General features: G+C 43.1%; 1 protein-coding gene across 1 annotated transcript in view; it reads right to left on the minus strand.

The window, feature by feature from the left end:
• Window positions 1-26,983, minus strand: part of me1 (malic enzyme 1, NADP(+)-dependent, cytosolic) — a 145,023-nt gene that overhangs the window by 88,228 nt on the left and 29,812 nt on the right. The window lies entirely within an intron of this gene.

Below are 26,983 nucleotides of genomic sequence, written 5' to 3' on the forward strand. Positions count from 1 at the left end.
GTGAGTTGGATGCAGTCTTACCTAGGCCTGTCACGATTTACTAAACCCACGATTCGATTCGAATCACGATTCAAGGTTGACGATTCACGATGTCACGATTTTTTCACGATTTTTTCAACAAATTTATTTTCCAGAGAAATTACCCAAAAAAATCCACAATTCTTACAATTCCAGTATTTTTTTTGCTTTTAAAAATACTGTTTTCTCTTATGCTCTTTTCAATACAGTAGAACTATCAAATGACAAAAAACAACAATAACATTTCAGTTCACTTGTCTTCTCTTACAAGGAATCCTGTATGTTTTAGATGTTCTCTTATCCTCTATACAGTAGCAAATAGCAAATGACAGATAGTGTAAACTTATCAATTCTTAAATGTCAAATCCTGTTCTTTTTTTAAACAACACTCTTACACTTTTTTCAATACTGTATCAAAGAATGCATTTTTTTGTGGTAGATATAAAGCCAACTGTACTGTAAGCCAGGCACAAACTAAGGCATAATAACAACTCTTACCCTCTTTTCAAAATCAATAATTCATCAAAGTCAAGACCTAGTGTCTCATTGTGGATAGACTGTTCAAAGTCCCTGACTTTCTAACACACCATTCCACCAGCTTATATATTGAATGTGTCAATTCTTGTTTACCATTCCACCGGCTTATATATTGACTGTGTCAATTCTTGTTTTCACTAGAAACGTTGTTTCCACATTGTAACCAGTGGCAGAGACATGCATCTGTACGTAGCATTGTTGTTGTTAGCCCTTAGCACTGATTAGTGCTATGCTCTGTAGCAGCAAAGTAATGACACAGCACTCAACTAACTGCTCTCTTTGTCAATCGAAATCGCGGAGCTCTTCTCTGCAGCCCAATGGAGGCACGCTGGCAGCTGTGAGTGGGTGAGCCTTCCTACTGTAGCTGCCGCTGCCTGTGTCTGCCTGACGCTAGACGTTGAACACGCAGAGACGATTTTCACCGTCCCCCAATAAAATCGATTTAAATCGATTTTTTCGTAAATCGTGACAGGCCTAGTCTTACCTGGTGGGGAGGGAACAGGTGGTGGAGATTAACGGTACCCTGTCCCCCCCCCTCCCAGTAAGCTGTGGTGTTCCTCAAGGTAGCATACTGGGACCTCTGTTGTTCCTAATATACGTGAACGACATGGCATCTGTTTGTGACTGCAACCTGTTCCTGTTCGCGGATGACTCGGCTCTCCTAGTCTCGGGCAAGGACCACTTGCAGGTTGAAAAGACACTTAACTCTGAACTAAGTAAGATCTGCACATGGCTTAGTGACAACAAATTATCAATTCACCTGGGAAAAACTGAGTCCATCCTCTTTGGATCAAATCATAACCTCAAAAAAGTCGATAACTTCACAATCAAAGTGGGTGACAAGGTCATAACACGAAAAAACGAAATCTCTTACTTAGGATGTATCCTTGAAGCTAATCTTTCCAGTGAAAAGATGACTTCTAAAGTAATAAATAAAATCAATCAACGAACTCGTTTCCTACAGAGGATCGCCCCAATGGTCAATTTCAACACACTGAAGACCATAGCTGGTGCAATAATCCAGCCCCTCTTTGACTACGGAGTCCACGTATGGTATCGTGACGCCCCACAAGCCCTGAAAACAAAACTCCAAACAGCCCAAAATAAACTAATTAGGGTCCTGCTTAACCTTCCCTATCAGACTCACCTCACCGCTACTCACCAATTAACTCATTTAATGCCACCCTTTCACCACTAGAGGGGGCCAAGTGTGCCACAGACAATCCCATAGAGATATGCTGGTATATGCAGAAGCCCTGCAGCCATGACTTGCCTAAACACTTTCCTTTGTGCATGTACAGGAAGAGGATGAAGTTAGCTTGAAGTTAGCTATTGGCTACCAAGCATTTTAAAAGCCTTATTTTCGTCAACTTAGCCATGATTAAACCTTGCACACCTCATGCATGGGAAAAAAACAGAGAAGAATGAGCTCTAAAAAATCCAATGCAATCCTGGATTGCATTGTTGTGGGTTTGTGCAGTTTGTTCACAGCTTTCAAACAAAAAAATCCGATTGGAAATCCGTTCAGGCATTCTTGAGATAATAGCCATTATGTTTTACACTGTTGTGAGCTTGGAGGTCTGCTACCTGAGTTGTATGGGGGTTGTATGGGGGTTAAACATGCAAAATCGCGATTGAAATCATGTTCACTAGTTTTGATGGGGTCCAAAAAAAAAAATTCAAAAAAAAATTTTCAAATTTTTTTTTTTTTTTTTTAATCACGTGTATACACGTGATTGGCACTGTGGGATGCGCTAATATATCACGTGTATACACGTGATTGGCACAGAATGAGTTAAGAGTGGGGTGGCTCAGAGTAGATGACAGAGTACAGCAACTTGCAATGGGCCTGGTGTACAAGATACACTACACCACTATGATACCCAAGTACCTGTCAAAATACTTTATAAACATTAAGGATGTCCATAATTATAACACCAGAGGCAGCGCCACAGATCACTTCCAACCCAGAGTAAAAACCAACAAAGGGTCAAACTCGTTTTTCTGCTATACCACCAAAATGTGGAAAGCCTTACCGAAGGCCATAAAGGAGTGTGGATCACTAGCATCCTTTAAAATTGCCCTGAAAAACCACTTACAGGCAGCAGCCGTTCGCAACTGGTAAAAAAGAATGAACCTAGCCCAACCCTACCCTCCCCTGCCCCTTCTTTGTATATACTGTTTGTTTAGACTTACTGTTTTCTTTTTTTCTTTTTCTTTACATATCTACTGCATACTGTGTTCTATTTGTCTGTCATTCAATGTTATATGAGATACTTCAATGGTTTCCAGTGGAAATAAGCTTAGTCTTTTCATGGATCTCCTTTTAGTAGACCTTGTACCAGTGAACTGTACCGTCATGAAACTGTACCTTTTCCTATGCAAACTTCTAATAAAGTCTTCAATCAATCAATCAAAGGGAGAGAGAGAGAGAGAGGCATTGATATAAAACCCTGGTTGGAACCTGGCTCTAAAACTGAATTGCCATAAGATATAGTGTACACATTTTCTAAAGAAAAGAAAATGTAATACAGTTGCCAAAGATTACGATTACCAATGATTATTTATGGGCAATTTGACATTTTCCATGTCAGTTGTGCTATTAAACAAAGAAAGCTGTGTACTGTATGTACACATCACTTGTACAGTACATGCAGGAACAGCCACTAACAAACCTACATGCACTGCATTGGAAACCAATGTGAAAGACTGCCCTAAAGACTTTGGATTGGTAATTGGCAATGCTCTAATCAGTATTCAGAGTTGAGTGAAGCATTTATAGACTGACTTTTTTCAGTCATTATGCCAATTCTACCCCATGTTTATAGTCCCTGTCTTTGCCAACCCCTAGGGAAGGTGTAGACAACCACGTCTCCTCAGATACACGTGGCATCGCCAGCGCCACTTGTTTTCACCTGAGAGAGAGGAGTCCAGAGAACCAACCCTATGTCCCTTCCCAGTTCCCACTCACTTAGATCAGCTAACACAGGAATGCTGTCCTTTGACTTCCCTGAAACACCCTTGACAAAGCTCCACATGTCCTAGAGTCTTCTTCCTCCTGGCGCCCAAACAGTGGAATAAACACCCCATTGCAGTCACAACTGCAAACTCACTCCCAATTCACCTTAATTATTTCTATAGTTTAATATGGAGATATACTTTATCTTGGTCACTTGTTCTTATGGCTTTGTTACTTAGAAATGCCATCATCATCATCATCATCAGATGAAATTCATAAATTGAGTTTCAGCAGGAGGGCATAGCGGATAATGCATGCATAGGAACAACAACATGTATCCCTTCCAGTTCCACTCCCTTCTGAACAGGTGCCCCGAACAACCTGCAGGAGTCACTTGTACTCAGTGACTAGCAACAGACAGCACTCCCCTGCCGGAATCAAACCACAGTCAGTGGTGGGCAAGAACTTTACCCGTGCACCACCTGGAAATCTCCATTGAACATTTTCCCGCCTCTTGACATTTACCATCAGTAGCTAGGCATGCTGTGAACACTCTGAACTTTGTCTAGTGACAGTCTAGTAATCAGGAAAACATTCATGGGTCCATTCTATTCAAACATTCCAGGAAGATGAGTTATGGTCCGTTAAACGTGCCCTCTGTTCTGTGTTCTGCTGGGCTGTTTGCTTGGACACTGGCTGGGTTCACAGATTAACCCTGCTGGCTCATCTGTGTCCAGAGAGGCCACTGTTAGCTCACACTCTAGTGTGACATACCGCTTCTCTGAACATCTTCAGAAACCCCTACGCAGAGGCTGCCACAGAAACATATAGACACATGAAACACTCACACCTGTAAGGCTGAGGCCCTGTCCAATTACCTGTTTCACTGGCGACACTTGACCTCTCCTGCCTTTTTCCTCTCACACCCCTGACCCCCTATTGATAAACACACACATGTTTAGTGTCAGGGTTTAACCTTCAACACTCAGACCTGTGAACCTGTTTCCTCTGCCAGTTGAGAAGACAGTCATCTGTCAGAAGAGAAGAAGTGGTGTTATTGTGACGTCAGAAAGAGAGTGTGTCTGCGTGACCAACTGAGAAAGATACATTTTTGGCAGTTAAGCTGTCTGTAATTCAGGCACATTATTCCATCTGGGCAGATTTACATCTTCAGAACACTGAGTTTGTTTGCTCAACGAATGTTAAGACGAACAACTTTCAAAAAGAGATTAAAAACATGCCATTTTCACTTTGGCAGAACATTTCCTGAAAATGTTTGTGCTTTGGTTGTTGTCTATATGAATCACATCAACAGATCTGTTTAAACGTAATGACACACTATTCATGCACACACACTCGCACACATTTAATTTATTCCCTTCCCTAAAATCATTTGAGCATGGCTGAAACAAGAATGTCGGCTGTTGTCATTTCAGCCACTGAAGTACTGTTCTCTTTTTGCGTCCGTGTCACTTCATGAGGCCTGACGCACTCTGTACTTAAGGGCTCTCAAATAGACAGTAGCTCAGCTCTGAATTACAGCCAAATCTATTTTTTTGAGAACCAATGTGGTTGACATCACACAGAGGAACTCTCAGTGTGTGTGTGTGTGCGTGTGTGTGTGTGTGTGTGTGTGTGTGTGTGTGTGTGTGTGTGTGTGTGTGTGTGTGACTTCAGAGGTTAGGGACAGCAGTTAGACCATTATACAGCTCTTCCGGAGCTGACCATGAAGAATATGACAGAGCAGAGTGGAGCCTTAAAATACATGATGCGAGCTGAGTTTAATGTAGGACTATATAAAAATTAGATCCAGTCCTCTCTCACACACACACACACACACACACACACACACACACACACACACACACACACACACACACACACACACACACACACACACACACACACACACACACACACACACACACACACACACACACACACACACACACACACACACACCCTTTCTTTGACATAAAAGGGCCCTTTTATGTCAGTGTACCACTCACAAACACAGACATTTATGTATCTTTGTTTTCATTTGTTTCTTTACAACAACAACAAAAAAACAATCTTTAGTGGGATACACAGTGAAGGCTTGTTGTGTCAGAGGTGCCCAATAGGCCTATACCAGGGCCTGGTTCTTTGAGTGAGTGGAGCCATGGTCTCATTAAGAATAATTATCCACACGGCTCTGTGGGCCCTCAAAGACTGCCAGTGTCATATGTGAAATGGAACCCGGCCCAAACTGACCAATTAACGACTCAGACAATGGAGCATGGAGCTTGGCAAAGACGGAGGGGAAACACTGGCCTGTGAAGTGACTTTCTGATTGGGGTCACGGATGGTTGGGTTAGGGTTGGGCAGCCGGTATGGAGTGAGAGCAGGCGCAGGGGAGCGCCTTTCCACAGCGGGCTTTGATGGCATGGAAGATTAAAGCAAAATGGTGTGCAGAACCTGGCAACAGAACCGTGGGAACTTGTGATGCCAGTTTTGGCAGTTCTTTGACTTGTGACTTGAATATTGTCTCAGCCTCACACCCGGTCTCAGCACATACACTGACCTGCCAATCCCCTCAACCCCTCAACCCTTGTTCGTCTAACGTTTTGTTTGTCTGTCGGGGCAAAGCCTTCTTAAACAGCCATTGATGAAAGCCATTCTCCTCACATAGCCCAGGGTAAATAGAAGAAGGGAGAATGGGGTGATAAGAAGGGGGTGTTGTGGTTCAGATGTCATAGAGAAAGCCACTAGCTGTTGTGGTGTTAATCTAATAGACCAAACATGGAAAATGTGTCACACGAACTCAGCTGTCAGCTTGTTTTCGCTGAAACAAACTGTGACATCAGATCATACAAATAATCCACCAAAATATGACCAGCCATGCACACACACACACACACACACACACACACACACACACACACACACACACACACACACACACACACACACACACACACACACACACACACACACACATGCGGTCTGGCACGTTCACACAGAAAACACACCATTGTTGTTTGTTCAATGCAGTGTTTTCGATGATAAACTGGTGAAAATGCTTTCTTTCACTGTCCCCCTGGGAGCCACAGGCTGGGCTGGGCAGGCATAACACTAGAATGCTTCCACATGCTGCAGACCACATCTGAAGTGCCCGAGCCCTGTGCCAACACGTGTGCCGCCCGCAGCTCCATGTTCCAGAAGCAGTGGTAAGCGACCAAACCTGTAATCTGCCCACTGGGCAGTGCCACCCTTTCACCTCGGACCACTGCCATGCCCACCCCAAAAACCAGCACCGTAAAGGTAACGGGTAATTAGTTCACCAGATGGTCAAACATGAGAGATCAAAGTCAAAGTTCTCTGAAACTGATAAAGTTCCTTTTTTTTAGCTTTTCCACAGAGATCAAAGGGAGGGTTTGTTTGTTGGGATTTTTTCCCCCTCCTGTCTAAAGGTTCAGAAGCTTAAACATGCTGTTGCCCCAGCCTTGTAATCTCCATCTGTCGCAACCACACATAGCTCCGTCTAAACAGTGGGCTTGTAAAGGGCAAGGCAGGCAGTGACTGACAGACAACAAACCACTCCCTTGGTTACAGTTAAAGTAACAACTGACCCTGCATAGAGTTAAATTCCTTAATACCACAGTTTGGATTTCTTCACCCTAAGGGGTGGCCCACTTAGCACGGCATTAAAACCTCTTAATCTGTCTTCATGCACTATTCTCTCATTATGTTTTCTCTTTTGCAATTTTCTCCCTTGATAATATCAGCAAATAACGAACGCAAATGGAGTTGAATGGCTCGCAAATCTCTCAGAGACAGAGATAAAATATGGTGCAAAAATGCATGACCCTTACACACTTTACATTTTACCATGGCCCGTGAAAAGAATGTTAAAATGATGTCACAGGGACATGCGATTTCCAGATGAACTGAGAAGAGGGAACGTTCCTGTTGAGTGCCATTTACATATCTCCAGAGAAAACATCTTCAAGAAACAGCACATTCTTTCTTTCCTCTATAGTGTCCTGGGTGTGGGCTTCCAATGGAAGTGCCCGCTACTCAAGCAGAAAAGACCTCCACTGAGGGAGACTTGAGCCAGACACAACAGGGAGGCTTTCCCCCATTCAGCCTCACTGAACCCCAGCTAGAGATCACAGACAGAGACAAAAGGCCTTCTACAGGCAAAGGGCTCAAATGTTTGGCATTGAGATTCTCCCTGGCAGGGATGTGTGTTGTCACAGAGCACTTACCTACAGGCGGCTATAAGAGTGAGTGAAGTGGTGCATTTCAAAAGAGGAAGAAATGAAACGCTGGGTGGGATGACCTTCTTGAATTAATTGCTCACTTAAAAGTGGTATAGGTCTGGGGTGCCCTTGTGGCTCACCTGAGTAAGAGTGCATACCACATGATTGAATAAGGCTGAACCAGCAGTTGGCCTGGGTTTGAATCGGACCCAAGGCTCTGATGCATGTCATCCCCTCTCTCTTTCTCTCTCCCACCTTTCCTGTCTTACTGAAAACTATCAGAACTTGCAAAAAGTAATAGATCTTGGATTTCTCTTGCCTGATATTTAGCCTGAATGGCCATTTAAATTCCACTCTAGATACATTTGAAAAGTGCGCGGGGTGAAATTAAGTACTGAATAGACGAATATCGGGCTAAACTGTCCCTGACCATATTCACACTGCGGTCATCTTGCATCACATGACCACATGTACAGTACCATTGTAAACAATGGAGCGATGGTCCCAAAATATGAGTTCTGTTCAACCAATTTCTTTTGACCAAATTGACATAATGGGCAGATGAAAACATCAAAATCCCCAAAAGGATTCAAAAGAAGGGCTTCAACTAACTGGAATGAAGGGTACATCCACGATATTCAAGGTAAGTTACAGTAGGTTGCAACATTACTGTGTACAAACAAAGGCTTACTACAGTATCTGTGCCGCGCTTGCTTCGCCATCATACTAACTTACTGTATTGTGATTTTTACATGTTAATCATGAATCAATCTAACAAGATTAATTTGCATTCTAAGGACTTAATATTAATATCATATTAACTTTGTTAACAACAAATAAAACAATGTTAACATGGAAACATCAGCAGCTAGAAGTTGCTCATATCTACTTAAAGCTACAGTAACTGACATTACGGCAATTAATGTTAACATGAATTAATCTCATTAATTAATGTTAGCGCTGCGGAGCAAGCACTGCACACATATCAAGTGAGTCTGTACACAGTAATGTTGCGGCAAAATCGCGCTCTTTCGAACGACCATCATTTCGACCGGAGGGTTAGCGACTCACTCCACAGAGGTTAGGGTTAGGGTTAGAGTCGGGGTGTCGAAAAGATGACATGTAATAACAGCGACACACTCCCAATGTTGCAATCTATATCGTGGATGTACCATTCAAACCAGTTACCGTAGCCCTTATTTTTAATCCTTTTGGGGATGTTGATGTTTTCACCAGCCCATTTGGTCAAATTAAATGGGTTGAACAGAACTCATATTTTGGGGCCGTCGCTCCATTGTTTACAATGGTTTGTAATGCAGGCTCAGACCACCCCATGTAGTCATGTGATCCAAGATGGCCACTGTGTGAATGTGGTAAATTTGGCTGCATGCTTAGTGGCCGCTTTAGTACTGTATTGTACAAAGGTGATTTCCATGCGCACACACACACATAAAACACACAGCTGACTGTAAATTAAAAATGTACTATCAACAGGTGGTAGTCAATTAGCAATTAAGAAATAAGGAGACAAACAACACCACTAGGGGAATAATGGAAATCCATGCATTTCCATCTGAAGAAATATATACAAAATATATTTCATGCATAGCATTAAGTCACATACTGTATGAGTCGAAGATACAGATAAATGAATGGAAATAGGATTATATTCATGCATGTGCATGAGGATGTCGAGGTTTATAACGTTTGTAGCGTAGGGTTAAACATTGCAGACCAAACATTATTTTGAATGTGTGGAGTGATCTATAGGGGTTGTAAACAGTTAATCATTTGTAGTAGGTCAGAGTTAACCACTAGCAGGAATGCACCTGTTAAATACTTTCTGAATAGGGAGAGATGAAGGCTGCTCAACGTGATCAGAGAGATGACCTCTTATATAAAATAAAATAAAATAAAACTTTCTAAAAAGGGTCTCAAGTCAAACTAAACAATAAAGGCCCTAAGGACAAAAAAAAATCGAACCTCTGTTCGAAGTGGAGCTGTGTGTGTGTGTGTGTGTGTGTGTGTGTGTGTGTGTGTGGGTGTCTGGCCTGGCCTGAACAACAGCGCACAGACAGACACACAGACACGGCCACACACACGGCCACGTATAGGGAGCTTGTGTTCCACACAGCTCCAATAATTAAGTATGAATAATACTGTACATGTAGCCTACAGTATACAATGTAAGCATAGGCCTAGAACACATGTGACACCTGCTAAATTAAAGGAGGTGCCTGTGACCTTTCCCTGTTGTCACTCAGTACTGTACTGTATATATAAATCCAAACTAGAATTAGGCCTAATGTTTGTGAGACAATTCTTGCACTTTGTGAAAGTGAAATGCAAATAAACCCACAAAAAAAGCCTTTATAGTACTTCCCTTATTGTAGCACGTTAACTTTGAACAATGAAGTCAATAATGGCGCAATACTAGATCTGCCAGTCTGAGTTAAAGCTGGAAAAAGTCTAAAGTAGCAAGTCTAAAACATGCTGTAAGGTAAAGTAGACCGTGAGAAAGTCACCTACAGCAGAGGATGGCCTCGGCTTGCAGAAACTGACCGAGGTTTATCTTGTTGTGATGTGAGGGCAGCAACCCTCTAACCAGGCCTTTCTCTGCACCTGACCAAACAGCCAGCCCTGCCATCAGCACCATCAACCCAGCCTCTGTATTACTGCCACATGTTCTGACCAGTGCCCACATTGCAACCAGCAGAAGACCTGCTTACAGTTACATGGACCTTATACAGTACAAACCTTAGCATTGCAAAAGTCTGGGAATATTCAATGTGGAACAATCCGCAGTTTTCGGCACCTCAGGCCACCGACAAAGGCCTGAGGGGGCTGAAATGTGTCTGTTTCATGACTGCTCAAAAAGCTTTGAAATGTATTCAGAGTATGCACCCATCTTATCTTCTAAAAGTTGAAAACATTGAAAACACTAAGCTTTGGACTGATCTTTTGGACTAAGCTTTGGACTGATCTTTTGGACTAAGCTTTGGACTGATCCTGATTCAAGGTGGATCCTTTCCATGGAAATGAGGGAAATAACAGGAAATAATGGGAATACATTTATTTCATATGCAGATAGAAACAAGTCCATTGATTAATGATTTAAATGGTCAATCCATTAATCTGGTGTGAGTGACATTTTCTTGGGTTAAAAAAAATATATACTGAAGCAATTATTGCAATAGAATGTTAGTTCAGTAACAGGGTTTTCCTGTCTCTCCAGCTCTTTAGTAAACAAACAGCAAATACATTTTCACGCCAAGGATACCAATTTCATCCCCACAAAGGACATCTATCAGCTTTATTTGATTGAGTTAAATGGTGCAGTTATATACCGTAGCACCTTTATCTAAAACAAACACAATGTGCATTACATTAACCCGATATGTTCACAGGAAACCATGCAAGGCAGTAAAGGCACCAACCTGCTCATCAGGAGCAGTTAGGAGTTCAGTGTCTTGCTCAAGGACACCAGACACTAACCCCAACCCAGAGGGATTAGTGTTCCCCCCAAAATAAATCCCATTGGAAAACATTTCTGGAAATGAACCTTCGAGTCTTCGACCCATTGGAACCCTTTACAGACCTTACAATTACAGGGGCATCCAGACTATACAGTTACATGGGCGGCATGCAGTACAACATTTCATTCGTTTAACTTCCTACAGTGATTCGGGCGTCAACCAAGACATGTAGTTAAGTTTTGTAATAAACGAAGAGCAGAGTCATGGAAAATAGTCGGGTAAATAAACAAACGCCTCACAAGTAAGAGTATTGTTTTACACCTTTACATCAACAAAGCTTCATCTCCCTGGACCAGAAGAAGACGTGGACCAGAAGACGTGGCCACATCGCAGACATCATTATTCTTTATTTTGAATGGGAATCGCACACCACAACATGCAAAGTAAGCCCATTTGGAAACCAAACACCATTCCACAGACTACTAAATATAGGGGAGTCAGCAGAAAAGTGAGTACAAGTACAAAGCGTGCTATCATCTCATTCTGATGATGAGGCGTCTGCTCTGGCCCATGCTGACCCACGCTGAGGGGCACTTCGGGCCAACAGCTGTGGGAGAGACTGACTCATAAAACTGCCATGTGTTTTACTCTGCTCCGGTGTTTATAAACACATGCACGCACCTCCACATGCACTGCACATGGAGATATATACAGTATCTACAGTATATACACATGCGTACAGTCATGCAGACAACACTCAAATGTTTCGAAATGCAATCTCAGTCACCTTTACAGAAAGATGTGAGAAGTGTAGGAGCTGCATGCATACTGTATACACTTTGCCGCACACACAAAAAACATGCATTGTAAACTCTCAGTGTTCATTTATCCATTTATAACTCTGAGAGTTTAAAAATTTAATCAAATGGACCCTTAAGGGTTCAATTAACTCATTAAAAGCCAACCCCGCGATGTCGCGGGAAAAGTAATAGAGTATCTATAGTGCCATCCACGCGATGTCGCGGGAAAAGTAATATATTACTGTAACGGCGAGTAAAAATACCTAGTACAATGGCCGACGCTCCGGAGACGAAATCCGCGCTGATTTGTCATCATCACGGCTCCACGAGCACACAATAGTCATCCCATAACATTGAGGTGGACGGCCGATCTCATCTTTAATGTCCATTATCTCAAAACTACACTTTAGAAGCTAGGATGGAGGCAGATGCTCGCTTATTTTACACAGTTATAAAAGCTCCCGGTCGGCCATTACACAACTCCACGTGGACACGCATCGGTTCCGGCGCACGATCCGATGACGTCAGACCGGAAGTACTTCCGGTCTAGACTTCTGGCCTTCAAAATAAGACAGCGGCCGTTAATGGGGCCGGGAGGGGGCACTCTGGACCCCCTAATCCGTTAATGTCCTGGGCTCAGAATGAGTTAACACAGAGGATTTTTACTTTTGCATATACATCGCAAATCCGCAGACAAACACACATAGTACACCCAAGGTACACAGAAAAATCCACTACACTCTCCAAAACCTCTCATAAAGCCTAACCCAAAACATTCTGTCATACTTCAACAGTTGAGTCCATTTCATTGTGAAGAAGGAGGGAAGTCTCACTCCACGACTTCCTCCTTGTTGAGCAGCCCACCACATCATACTCTTGTTTTATCAATACTGGCATGTGTGTCTAGACGCAGTGAAAACAGTAGGTCTGTGGCTGGGCTGGGCCAAGGGTGGAGGAGGGGGGAGTCAGCCCATAGTTTTCATAGCCAGGATTAGACGAGTGAATCCAGAGAGACAGAGAAAGAGTGGGGGAGAAAGAGAAGGAAGGGGGGGTCGTGGACAGGAGAACAAGACAGTAAAGGGCAGAGAGAGAGACGAGGGAGAGAGAGGGGGAGAATAGAAAGGGCAAGACTGTTATTCTGCCGCTCTAAGACAAACTGGCACCAGAATCAACTGACAGTGCCACAGCTAGCTAGCTGGCGGGTCGTCAGACTGGCTGTAGGAGGCGTTTCAAACCAGGCCAGTAGTGACAGTATTCAGCGATCAGCCAGTCCAGAGAGGGCCAAAACCACCACACCACTCACCATCATGCTCCTTCAGGCCACTCTCTGATGCTGCCACGTAGCAGTTAAGAAGGGCCACAAATCGATTGCTCTGCCAGGGAGCAGCAGCATGACAACACATTTGAGCTGAACTGGGTGACCCAGTCACCAGTGGGTCCAAGGCAATAACACCTCAGCCTAGCGGTAGCCCCACCACTCAGGCAGGGGCTCATGTGCTGGACATCGGCCAGGAACATTTGCCACAGGCAAAGCTACGTTAAGGCCAAAACAAAGTTCAACTGTGGCCCTTTCAGTGACTCACTCTTTAAGGGCAACTTGGGCTCAGGTCAATCGACAAAGATCAACTCCACGGACGAAGCACAAAAGCAGAGAAAGGCTCGGGGTGATGACGACTAGAATCCCGACGACCACCGCATATTTACACAATGAGCAAAACTGGCGCATGTTATAAATCACAAGAACCGTGACAGATTTACTGGTCAGGGGAACACACACTGATTGGCTGGAAGAGACACGGAACACAGTCTCAATCCCAACTCCTGTCAGACTCCCCCTCAAACGCTGGCTGGTGAGGGGGGCACGGGCAGGAGTGCTGTGCTCTCTAACAACCCTGTTAGATGTGTTGTTGCATGTCCTGAAACACCCCGGGCACAGTTAACAGCACCACCGATGGAAAGACTTATTGTACTGTTAACACCAAGCAAGTGTGAGAGGAGGAGAGAGAGAGAGAGGTAGAGAGAAAGAGAGAGGCAGAGAGAGAGAGAGAGAGAGAGAGAGAGAGAGAGAGAGAGAGAGAGAGAGAGAGAGTGTGAATATGAATCCATTCATTCAGGGCAATGTGTGTGTCAATGTGTGTGTGTGTGCATGCATGTGTGTGTTCATGCTCACTCCCTGCGTTTGATCCCTAAAACATACAGCAGCCATCAATCTAGATGGAGCCCAGCCCTGGACTGGTTCAAGTCCAACACAAATACTGACCCTCATCTCCAAGCGTTCACCCGTAAAATGTGAACTCCTCCAGTCTCTCCACAGCCATTAGTCCCTCCAACACATAAATCCCGTCTTTTCCATTCCTCCTCTTATTATCCACTCTGCTCTTTCTAATATCCAGCCCTCTACGAGAGAGGGAGAGACTGTGTGTGTGTGTGTGTGTGTGTGTGTGTGTGTGTGTGTGTGTGTGTGTGTGTGTGTGTGTGTGTGTGTGTGTGTGTGTGTGTGTGTGTGCGTGCGTGCGTGCGTGCGTGCGTGCGTGTGTCTGTGTGTGTGTGTGTGTGTGTGTGAGCAGCCACCCACTGCCTGCTATGTATCACCCAGCCAGATGCTGCAGCACAGGACAGAATACCTGTCACACTGTGGGAGTCTCAGGATCACTGGGGTCACCTACAGTTTGGACAGCTATGGAATATGTTTCAATGGAGCAAAGCCTGTGGTCTTCCTTGTAAACTAATACCATATATTTCTGGAGCTATGGGCTAAGCTTACGCTTCATCGGGATGCATTTCCTGGTTCTGAGGAAGCCTGAGCCCATTGGCATCACTGGACTCATTGTTCCACTGGTCATTCCAGTCATCCTACACCATATGAATTCTACAGGCATCAGTAATCAAATGGAAGTGGTCTCAAGTACGCAATCTCGCCCATATACTGTAGAACAGATCTTTGATGCAGCTATATAACCTGTAATTTAGCCAGGGAGAAACGGTGACGGTTTTGTATTCCCGCTAATGGTGGTTCTCTGGATGGCAATGACAGGCCATCGGGCTGTCTGTCCTTCAGTCACTGTCTGTCTATATCTGTCCGTCCGTCCGTCCATCCGTCCAACGCTTTAGTCCTTCGATTGATTTATTAGACTATTACCTTAATGTGCAACATTGTTTTCTCACTCAACAGTAAACAAACCAGCATAAAGTCTAAGTGTATGGAGGGTATCTGCACATTTCTAAAGTGACAATTTAAGGACTTTTAATACCAATAAAATGACAAATTAAACAATGGCAAAATGTAAGGAATTTTAATATATCTAAAATGACAAATAAACATTAATACCTCTAAAATGACAAATTAAACATTGGCCAAATTGTCAAATATTAGAGGCAGAAATTGTGAAAATAGCCGATCTACGTAGCATGTAGATCTGCTATTCTCACAATAGAACCGTGTTATGCAAAATGTAACCCTTAGTGCTCGTCAGGGTGGGGGGGTCCCCAGTTAAAACTTGGGGGTCGCGGCCTGAAAAGGTTGAGAACCACTGCCCCAGACGATGAATCATGGGCATGTTGCCATGGAAATTGTTGAGCCCTTTCATGCTCCCTGGAGGATGAACCCTACTGATGTTGGTGACCCTATGGCCTTTCCTTTATCTCCACCCTTAAGCCAAAAATGTCAAATTTGCACACAGGAGATCTCAATCTCTAATCGGCAGATTGCCATGAAACCTGCTAAGTGCATTCATGCCCCCTGGAGTATGAAAATTAGCCATTTGAGCCCCACCACCTTCAGGCACTCGAAGCACAGTGAGTAGCATGGCGGGTTGAGTGTGGCGTTTAGGATTGGGTATTGAAATTCAGTTCGGTAGGAACTGGATCCAAATTGTCCAAAAATGAAGGAATTGGTATGACATGGTAATTGGTATAAAATAATAATCATTTAAAGGTCCAGTAATATTCCTACAACTAAAGCGCACAGCAAGTTAACAACATTTAGCTGCTACTGCCTTTCCATTATTTGGAATACAAATATAGAGGTTACTATTCACTTAAGCCTCTCCAATTGATCCAGAATGCTGCAGCACTATTGGTCTTCAACCAGACAAAATGTTCTCCTACCATACAGTGATGATGACCCCAGAGCATGGGCGGTGGGTTAAGGCTAGGGTAGGCTGTGCCTTCCTAAATGCTACGCTGGGTATTTTGCAAATTATATAATATATGTGCGCAGCATTATAGGCTGCTCTTGTGTGTTGTTGCTGCAGCAGGCATCCAGCTGCCTGCCTCACGCACAACACCAGCTCAAAGTAAGAGAGAGAGAGAGACAGACAGACAGACAGATGGACAGACGGACAGACAGACAGACGGAGAGATCGGCCGCATTTACGCACCGTCCGCTACTGATTTGCAAAGCAATATTATTTCATAATGACCTAAACATGGTCTGGTCTTAACACATATGGTGCCAACCCCGAGTTTCCCGAGTTTGTATTGGTACTACCGCTGTGCCAACCCCGAGTTTCCCGAGTTTGGGCCGTTTTTGAAAAAAAAAAAAAAAAATCAAAAATATTTTTTGGACCTCCAGAAATGTGTTAGGCATGATCGCGATCGCGAAATTGCATGTTTAACCCCCATACCAACCCATTCTTTCAAACATGGCAGCCATGTTTGTTTACATCTGAAGAAAACATAATGGCTCATAAATCATGAATGCCTGAACGGATTTCCAAGCGGATTTTTTTGTTTGAAAGCTGTGAACAGCATCTACACACGTGGTGCATCATCTAGGCATGGGCGTGCACAATCCGTGCACTATAAATTACATGGAGGTCTATGGAGACCATGGCATCGCGGGACATTGAAGAGAAAAAATCATTGCAACATAAGGCGAAATGTCCTCCCTTTTGATTTTGAAACTGAAACTTTGTTGTTGTTATTATGATATCTTTATGCTTTTCAATACTATTGCTTGTTATTATTAGATCATGTTTCATGATCAGACGTTTCAAATTGCATCCTGACACTGTGTATAAATTGGTCAAATTATGCTAAATAACTCATCGTTCTGCCATTGTGTGAGAAAGAAAAAAGAAAAAAAAGGGGGGGGGGGGGGGGGGTTAGCCTCGCCAAACGTTTGGCTCACCCGCCGCCTATGCCCCAGAGCAGCATATTCTCCTACCATACAGTAACTTGCATGCACACAATCACAGTATTGTGCACTTTGAGGGAAATTCTTAAAGAGTCGTATTTACTCATTTCAACACCCAATTAAAATTTTAAGTTAAAGGGGGATGTTTATAATTGTTGTATTTCTCACTTTTGTTATAAACAAAACAAACCATTATGAAAAACAATACTAAAATATAGCTGCAAGCAGCAATAAAGTGGCCAAGCCAGGAAAAAGTAGATAAGCTAAAAAGCAGCAAGGGGGGAAAAAGCAGGAAAAGCAAGAAAATGGGAAAAGAAATCAAAGAAAAAACAATTTAGAAGCAGTGTTCTTCTGAGAACAGGTCTCCGGCAGGTCAGGTAGGTTTTTTGGCCTCCTGGTGGCGCTATTATAGGCCAATGTGAAAAGGGTGCCACGTGTTCTTGGGCCTTTCACGGCAATCGGACGCTGCGTGCATGATTTGAGGCATTTTTTTTCCAAAAAAGTGTTTTGCAAAAGTTGACTTGCTGGTGGCGCTATAACAGGCCAAAGTGAGAAGGGTGGCATCTGTTCCTTGACCTAGTGGGAATGTGCGTGCAAAATTTCATGCAGGCTGTGTTCATGTTTTGAGACATTTTTGGCCACTTTATCGCTGCTTGCAGCTATATATATTATTATTATTATTTATTTTGCACTTCATAGGCATGTTAGATAAAGGTCCTTAGATGGTGTGTAGAACGTTTCATGCAAATCCCTCAAAAACCCAAAGATAAAAACGGTTTTAAGCGTTTTACAAACTGCTCAAAATGGCTAAGGGCGGAGATTACTTGAAAATTACAAGGATGTGTTCCTCTTGAGTCAAGGCACATGTGTAAGCAAGTTGCATGTCTTCAAGCCAAACGAGGCATGACTTATGCCCGTTTAAAGTTTGAATTTTCAAACGCTTTGCATAGCGCCCCCCTTTGGCCAATTGGAATAAGATTGGTTTCAGTGATATTTGGACTAACCCTCTACATCTTTGCCAAATGTCATGAACATGTGACTTTGCATGTAGGTTTTCGAGGCAGAAGAATAATTTGCATAAAACTGCAATATTCATTGAATTATCAAAAAATAATGTTACAATTTAAAAAGAAATCTGCCCAACGGAACTTTAGATATTGGTCCAAAGTTCATATAAAAAAGGTTCTGTGCACATGATGCAAAAATCCCAGGAGGAGATAGAGAACTGTTTTTCATAATTCAAAATGGTGGGAGATCTGAATGTCATAGGTCAGGGGTCCTCAATAGGCGGGCCGCGGTCCATGTCCGGACCGCGGGGCACCTCCGACCAGACCGCGGCACATTTCTGAGAAATCTCCGCACAGTTGTATCGGACTGACTGTGTGTGATGTGCGTTTGTGTGTGTGTGTGCTCATTCGCTCAAACACATACACAGGCTCACAAGACACACCCCTCCGCCAATTTGCAAGCCCACAAAGCGTCGCGGATGCAACGTGCTGTGGGCTTGCAGATCAAAGGTTTTCCTTCCCTCCGACGCAGTCTTTTCTCCATGCTGCTCCCCCCTCCCCTCCCCTCTCCACACACTCATGCCGCTCGCTGCCTGAAAAAAGTTGCTAAAACCTCTTGGAAACCATTGCTCCCACTGGATCCCACTGGATTAATAACTTAGAGATCTTATACTACCTTTGGCTGTTCAATTGGAGAGGACAACAGTAACACATTAAAATCCACAATGTAAGGCTCCAACTGGTTGCATAGACGAGAAATGGTCGCGATGCGTGATCATGCGTCTTTAACAATGTGATGTGTCGTCGCATATTATTGCCAGCTATCCTAGGCTGTGTTAGGTTAATAACTATGACTCGTTGACCCTGATTTGACCGGTCATTTGACATAGGCAATCAGCACAGTCTGGCTTGTGCAGTGTGTCAACTGAATGTCAAGTAATCCTCTCCCCCTCATGCTAAGTTCCACTTTATTTTCCATTCTGAACGACAAGCCTAATATTGCATTTAGGCTCTTTAGTTTCCAATAATTAAACTATAAGCCAGTGTTTTATTGCTACACAATAAATGGTAAATAATGTAGCCTACTCTACATGCATAAATAATTATCCATCCATCCATCCATTCATCTTCAACCGCTTATCCGGCATCGGGTAGCAGGGGTAACAGTTCCAACTGAGATTTCCAAAGTTCCTTAATAATAATAATAATAATTAAAATAAACAATTCTAATGATTATAATAAACATACATACATACAGTACATACTGTATAAATGTATCCGCCTTATTTCGCCTTCGCCTTTTTTCGGACCCGGACCTGTTTCAAAAAAATATTTCTGGACCTTCAAGATTTGTATTTGAGGACCCCTGTCATAGGTCAAAAGTCAGAGTGTCAAAGTTGTTCGGCATGAGGAGACGCATATGTGTTTACAGGTTTCATGGCTGCAACAGAGCATGAGTATACCAGTTAAAAGTTTGCACTTTCAAAGGCTTCCTACAGCGCCACCCTTTGGCCAATTTTTGCGAGCTTCATGTTTTCGCCGTTTGGCATAGTCCTCTACCATATTGCAGAGTTACGTAAAAATCGACTGCACGGTCAAGCCAGGAAAGAAAAAGTGGCAGAAGAATAATAGAAACACCAATCTCGATAGTGGCTTACAAGCCCCTTACAGGGCTTGGCCACTAAAAAGTTCTAGCAAAAATTACATTGACATTGATAATTCAAGACAAGATGATTCTTAATGGTCAAAACAATATGAGAAATCAATTATACATGTCAGCATTAGTGGATTTAGACCTATTGTACCTGTTCTTACTCCTAACAATGGCCAAGTTATGGTCACAGTCTTTGGAATAGCAAAATGACCTTGACCTTGACCACAAATGAATTCCCCACACTCCAATTAATCCAAATGGAGGTATTACATGTGCATATACACCGAGAAACAGAAAAGTTGGATTTTCATCATAGACGATGGCGGCCATATTTGATTTGGCCATTGCGCAATTCGTGGCACTATGGTGGACAAGCACCTCTGTGATTTTTCATGTCTAGGGACCACTGACTCAATTCAGGTGAGAAACTCCCCCGACACCAAATTGCAAACAGGTATATAGGCCAGGTACTGGACTAGCATCCTATCGTACATCGAAGCTATAGTGTGTATAGCTTAGATGTACAGATGGGAGAACTGTTGCTAGTGGGAACGAATCAGATGGGGGGAATTTCTCCCACATCACCAACCCGTTTTATTTTCCCTGCAGAGTCAAATGTAACGGAACAAAACAGAGAGGGCGCTGTTTTTCATTTGACAATGGGTTCCCAGATTGATAAAATCCTAACAACAACACATCCCTAAAATGGAGAGCTGGGTTGGATTATATGCTGAATATTGTCAGTAGCGGTGTAATGGGTGGATTCCATAATGACAAATCCAATTAGCATTACCTTTAAGAGCAGTGCAACATGCTCAGTGCAATCAATTACATAGTGGTAATTTCCACTTTCCTACTGTATGTTTTTATTTGTATTATTTTTTCCTGACTATAGGCCTATCTACTGCATAGTACTGTGTTCAATCCGTCTGTCATTCAATGTTATATGAGATACTTCAATGGTTTCCTATGGAAATAAGCTTACTCTTTTCTAGGATCTCCTTTTAGTAGACCTTGTACCAGTGAACTGTACCATCATGAAACTGTACCTTTTCCTATGCAAACTTCTAATAAAGTCTTTAATCAATCAATCAAACCACAATGTCATGGTAAAGGTAAAGGTAAGGTAAGAGAAAACCGATGTCTTTGTTTGGAGTGCGGAGTCATCAAAAACAAATCTACAGGAGTGCTCCGGTGACTCAGTGAGTGTGAGCGCATACACTTTTAAATAATGCCTTAAATAATGCCATAAGTCCTTCCTGCAGCTGGCCTGGGTTCAAATACAAACCGAGACTTTGCTGCTATCAAAAGTGAAACAGAAATAAAAAAAAAAAAAACTTAAAAAAGGTAAACCAAAAAAATAAAACGAAAATAAATCTACAGCACCTCAAACAGACCACCAGATGAAATAACAAACACAGTTAATACATTTGGCACTGGTCCTACGAGAAGCATTTATCAGTTCAAAAGCCCAATTCAGTCTCCCCATTAAACTAGTCAGATGGACGTACGCAGGGATCATGCAGAACCAAAGCAGACCCTGAGCAGACATCCGCCTAGGATATCCATAGCATGCTGCAATCTTCTTTATTTTATGTTCTCCCAATTTAATCCACGGTGGTGGACAGGAACTTTACCCCTACACCCCTCAAATGCCAGCAATCTTTTAATTATTTAATGTTCATGTGTACCATACTGTATGTCCATGTGACATGTCCATGAGTTATAAATATACTGTACCAGTAAGACCCGTAAGATAAGCAGCTCTCAGGTCGCATCCACAAACTTTAGAAGGCAATGGTAGCCAATGAGGAGGGAATATGGGAAATGGGACAGCTCCATGTTGATGACATGACTTTAGAGATACTGTGTACCGCTTTGTGTGATTTTAGGCCAAAATCTGTAGGAGCAGTGTCCAAAAATGTGTTTTGCAAAAATCTGCCTGATGGTGGCGCTAGATGGGAGAGATGCATGTTGATGACATGGCTGTAGAGATACTGTGTACCCCTTTGCGTGATTTTAGAGCAAAATCTGTAGGAGCCATGTGAGAAATGAGGATCGGAGGTTGTGGTTTGGCAGCCAATGAGTGTGTGTGCAAAGTTTGGCATGGATAGGGGCAACGGTGGCAGAGATATGAGTAGGGGAAAGATCGGCCTCATGGTGGCGCTAGAAGAGGGCCATGTTATAGTTTGGCAGCCAAGGAGTGTGTGTGCAAAGTTTGGCATGGATAGGGGCACGGTGGCGGAGATATGAGTAGGGGAAAAGTGTGACGTGACGTGACATCACTTCCTGTACGGAAGGACGGACGATGGAAGGACAAGCTACGACATTTCTCATGGTATACTGCAACCTTCGGTCACAATTATATAATGTTAATGTTGATGAGTGAACATTAGCCCAAGTGCCCCCCCTCCTGTCGAGCTGGGAACGGAGTCTTTCAACGAGCGACGAACGGCGCTCAGAAGAGGGGCGAACGGCGCTCAGAAGAGGGAAGTCAAATGCGAAAATCAAAACAATCTACAAGACGGATCCAGCTCCTCACCATGCTCCTCAAAGGACATTTTTGGAGAAAGTTGGTTTCTCTCTCACTTTGTCTGTGCTTGTTTCTCTCTCTGTCCGTCTCGTTTCCTCCATCTGAGCTCAGAGCGCCGTTCGTCGCTCACGTTCCGCCAAATATGGGCAGATGATTTCCGCCCGTTCCTAGTTCCGTGTAAAGAAAGGAATAATAGCGGTAGGAGTAGATCCTGCTTGTTTTGGATGGCATATGGATACATATTCTAGCTCACAAGACATAGCCCTTGTACATAATACAACTGACATGGCTGAAAAGCCATGTCAGTTGTCAATTGAAGTTGCGCTGTTTCTGCTGAGGTGGAAATATCCCTTTGAAATGTATGGGGGCGGGCTGTATTTGACAACGTGCCGACGTCACTGGTCACATGACCCCCAAAACGTCACAACTCCGAGGGGGGGAATTTGGGCTAATGTTCACTCATCAAAATTAACATATCTATCTATTAAACGAGCAAACTCACGCTCTAACACTCTAACTCACGCTCTAACGCTCACGCTTATCCACGTTTATCTATTCACTCGCTTCAGCTACCGACCCCAAAGTTCACATGGTATTGGCCATTAGCAATATACAGACGGTGACGGAGCCCGAATTTAATTTCTCCCAAATTAAAGCTGTTTATTAGCGTTTTCTGCTGTCTGTTGCCAGGGTTACTGTCCGTTCCTCCAGGCCATGGGATCTGTAGCCCCACACACACACACACACACACACACCCCTCTCTCTCACAGTTAGGAATGTGCATGCTCTCTCTCTCTCTCTCTCTCTCTCTCTCTCTCTCTCTCTCTCTCTCTCTCTCTCTCTCTCTCTCTCTCTCTCTCTCTCTCTCTCTCTCTCTCTCTCTCTCTCTCTCTCTCTCTCTCTCTCTCTCTCTCTCTCTCTCTCTCTCTCTCTCTCTCTCTCTCTCTCTCTCTCTCTCTCTCTCTCTCTCTCTCTCTCTCTCTCGCTTTCACCAGGTGCGTTTGATGTGTGTCTCATCTTCCAACGTGTATGAAAAAACTATGTGGAGCAAGCGCATTCATCCCCATACTTCTATTCACCTAAATTTGCTGTTAAATTATTTGTATCCATCATAAATATACACTCCTCCATGAGCTGCTCCTTACATTATGATGCTCCCACATATTCTCATTTCTCACGCACGCACCAGATACAGTAACTTTCCCCACAACCCACACTCTGCACATATTTTGGAGAACATCTTCGAACGGGTAAGGTCTAGTATATATTGTAAATGGGTGGTCATCCCCTTTAAGCTAATCATCACAGCATCCCTCGAACGAAACGTTTATCCTGCAGCTACAAACATGCGAGAGCAGAGTCTCACAGGGGGACATTCGCTCTGCATTAGCCTCTTGCTAAGCGACTTTCTCCGAGGGTCTGTCTGAGGCTCAATCATAAAGTAATTTAGTCATAAAAAGTCTAGTTTTCAAAGCGGAGAATCTAATTATCTATGATTTACAACCGCTGTACGTACGTTCTACCAAGCGTCTCTGTCTCTGAAAGTTCGCATGACGCATCGCTCTCCACAATAGTGTTTTTTTTAATCATTTTCATTGTTGATTCGTGACCTTCCAACGAGGTACAATTTGCTAACCCTCGGGCATTTGAGGCATGAGCTACACAGCCAAACGTGTGGGTAGCGCGGACCAAAAATGTGCCAAAATGGCCTGTAATACTGTTCTGCTGGCATTCACTCTCGTTTTGGGGTTCAAGTGCTGGCAGGTGTGTGTTAGTCACAGGTGTGTGACAGTCACAGATGTGTGCCTAGCACCTGAGCATGGGTTCTGCAAATTGTTGAATTTGTGGTTTCTTCAAGCAGCAACACTGGTGGAAAGATGCCACCTTTGTCCCTTCAGGATAGGGCCTGTGCAATAGGGCAACTCGAGGCTGGTGTTCCAGCAGCAGAGTGGCAGCATTATTTGGTGTCAGCCCTGGTACCATTTCCAAACTTATGATCAAGTTCTGTGAGACTGGTGAAGCCAAAAACTAAAAAGTGGTCCTAAGGCACCCCAAGAAGACCGGAATCTTCAATGCTCCAAGCAACAAAGGTGAATGCCATCAGGGCCCTATCCTGAAGGGACAAACGTGGCATCTTTCCACCAGTGTTGCTGCTTGAAGAAACCAGAACCCCTGCTCAGGTGCTAGGCACACATCTGTGACCTGTGACTGGCACACGACTGCCAGCACTTGAAGCCCAAAACGAGAGCGAATGCCAGCAGAACAGTATTACAGGCCATTTTGGCAACAATTTGGTCGGCGCTACCCACACGTTTGACTGTGTAGCTCATGCCTCAAATGCCCGATGCTTAGCAAGCTGTACCTCGTTGGAAAGGTGATGAATCAACGATAAAAATGATATAAAACACAATACAAATTGGTATTATTAAAGGGGAGATATAATGGACCGAAGTCAAGTTAAAGTTTCCTTTCTTTTTGTGCTTTTATATATATATATATATATATATATATATGCACTCTCCCCACGCTGTATGTGTAGCTCCCTGTCTTACACTAGTAAGAGCCTTAGAAATCGTTCAATTATGTAGTTAATTCTATATAATGTTTCAGTCTATCTATAGTTGACAAATTAGTAAGCCTTTCATGAAGGACAAACCTATATATCTGTGAGCGTAATGACAACATTTGTATTGGATACAAGCATTTAATCATTGTCATGAGTGGATTAGAATTCTAAAAAACATTTCATAAGTGAAACAGACCAGCCTATTTCAGCCACGCAATAACCTGGCCAATGCTGCATACTGAAAGATGAACAGTTATTTATTTTACAGTTATACACGTACTGACCTACAGTATCAACACAATGCATTTACAAATGCTTTCCATTCCAAGACAAATATTGTAAAAACAACAAATACCATGACAAAATCTAAATTCTGTTTGGATTTAGGATGTATTCTATGACCACACCAGATGAAAATTGTATGCTCAGAAAATATAAAGTGCTGAGAAGACATTTTGAGATTTTTTTAACTGGTGGTAAAGATAGAACCTATATTTCATCACTTAATCACATCACATTGATGTGATTAGAGATTAAAGCACTCCATGCTCATGCTCATCTTCTTCCACCTGGCAGCACTGACTCACTGACTTCATGTGAATGACTGTGCTCTGGTTGCGTTGCAGTCCTGGTCTGTCTGATATCTGGAGATGTTTAAGATGGGGACATGCTTGAGAAGGCACATCATCTATCCGTGTGGCTTTTGGATCCAGAACAGCTCAATCAGGGGTTTCTGTGCAAGCAGGGCCAGGAAACCACGTCTGATTGTTCAGGCAACGGCCAGAACAAGCAGGCAGACACGCGGCCAGCACATGTTCGCCAGAGACCAACGTATGTCTGGCAAATGCATACGCCCCTCAGCATCTCACGCTTGTTAATTTCTGAGAATGCAAACAATGCGTCAAAACAGTCCTTTTGGTTAATTATGTGCTTAGGTGACTGACTAGCACTAGAAAGGCTTGCAATTTAATACAGCATCAGGTCACCACCACTTAACTGCAGAAAGAGCTTCAGGCTGCCTTGGCACACATTCAACATTCTAGCAGTGGTGGATAAAGTACTCACATGTTTTACTTAAGTAAAAGTAACAATACTGCAATGTTGAAATACTCTGTTAGGGTGCCCGCAGACCAAAATACCTATGAGAGGGGAATCCGCGTTCCTCCAATGCATTTCAATGAGAAGGGAGCGTTTTTTGCAGAAATCCTCTGCTGGCATGAAACCGCTTCACTCTCATTGAAATGCATTGGTGGAACGCGGATTCCACTCTCATAGGTATTTTGGTGTGAGGGCAGCCTTACAATTAAAAGTCCGGAATTAAAAATGTACTTGAGTAAAAGTACAAAAGTATTGGCAACAACATGTACTTAAAGTACCAAAAGTAACTTTTATTCTACCTATGAGGGCGGATTCTGCAAATGCATTTCAATGTGAATGGAGCGGTTAGCTGCCATTTGCGGATTTCTGCAACAAAAAAACATTCCCATTGAAATGCAATACAGAATACGCCCTCAATAGTTAAAATAAAAGTGTTAGAATTATAATTAAGAATGTACCATTCAGAGGTTTTCAAAAAACGATTTTGAAAATAGCCGATCTACAAGCTCAAATTCTACAAAGTAACTAATAACTAAAGTTTTCAAATAATTGTAGTGGAGTAAAAAGAACAATATTTGCCTCTGAGATGTAGTGGAGTAAAAGTAAAAATTACAGAAAATTGGAAATACTAAAGGAATCTGTATATTATGTACATGTGTATGTATGTATGTGTGTAAAGCTGTATATTATACAGGAATCACATAACTAATATACAGGAAACAGTATACTACTGTAAATATTTCAGGGTAAAATACTACAGTAGATAGGCAACATTCAAGAAGACAATGGAGTGTAGAAAGGGGTCCATTTCCGGGCACCTGCAAGTAGGGATGGGTATCGTCAGCGATACTTTTGATGGTATCGATCGCATGACGTCGATACTATCGGGTATCGGTTCACGTAAAAACGAACGATACCTCGTTTCGATACTCTGGAAGGCACCCCTGGCCTGTC

The sequence above is a fragment of the Nannobrachium achirus genome (genome assembly GCF_963921795.1).
Source record: "Nannobrachium achirus genome assembly, chromosome: 2".
NCBI classification, from domain to species: Eukaryota; Metazoa; Chordata; class Actinopteri; order Myctophiformes; family Myctophidae; genus Nannobrachium; species Nannobrachium achirus.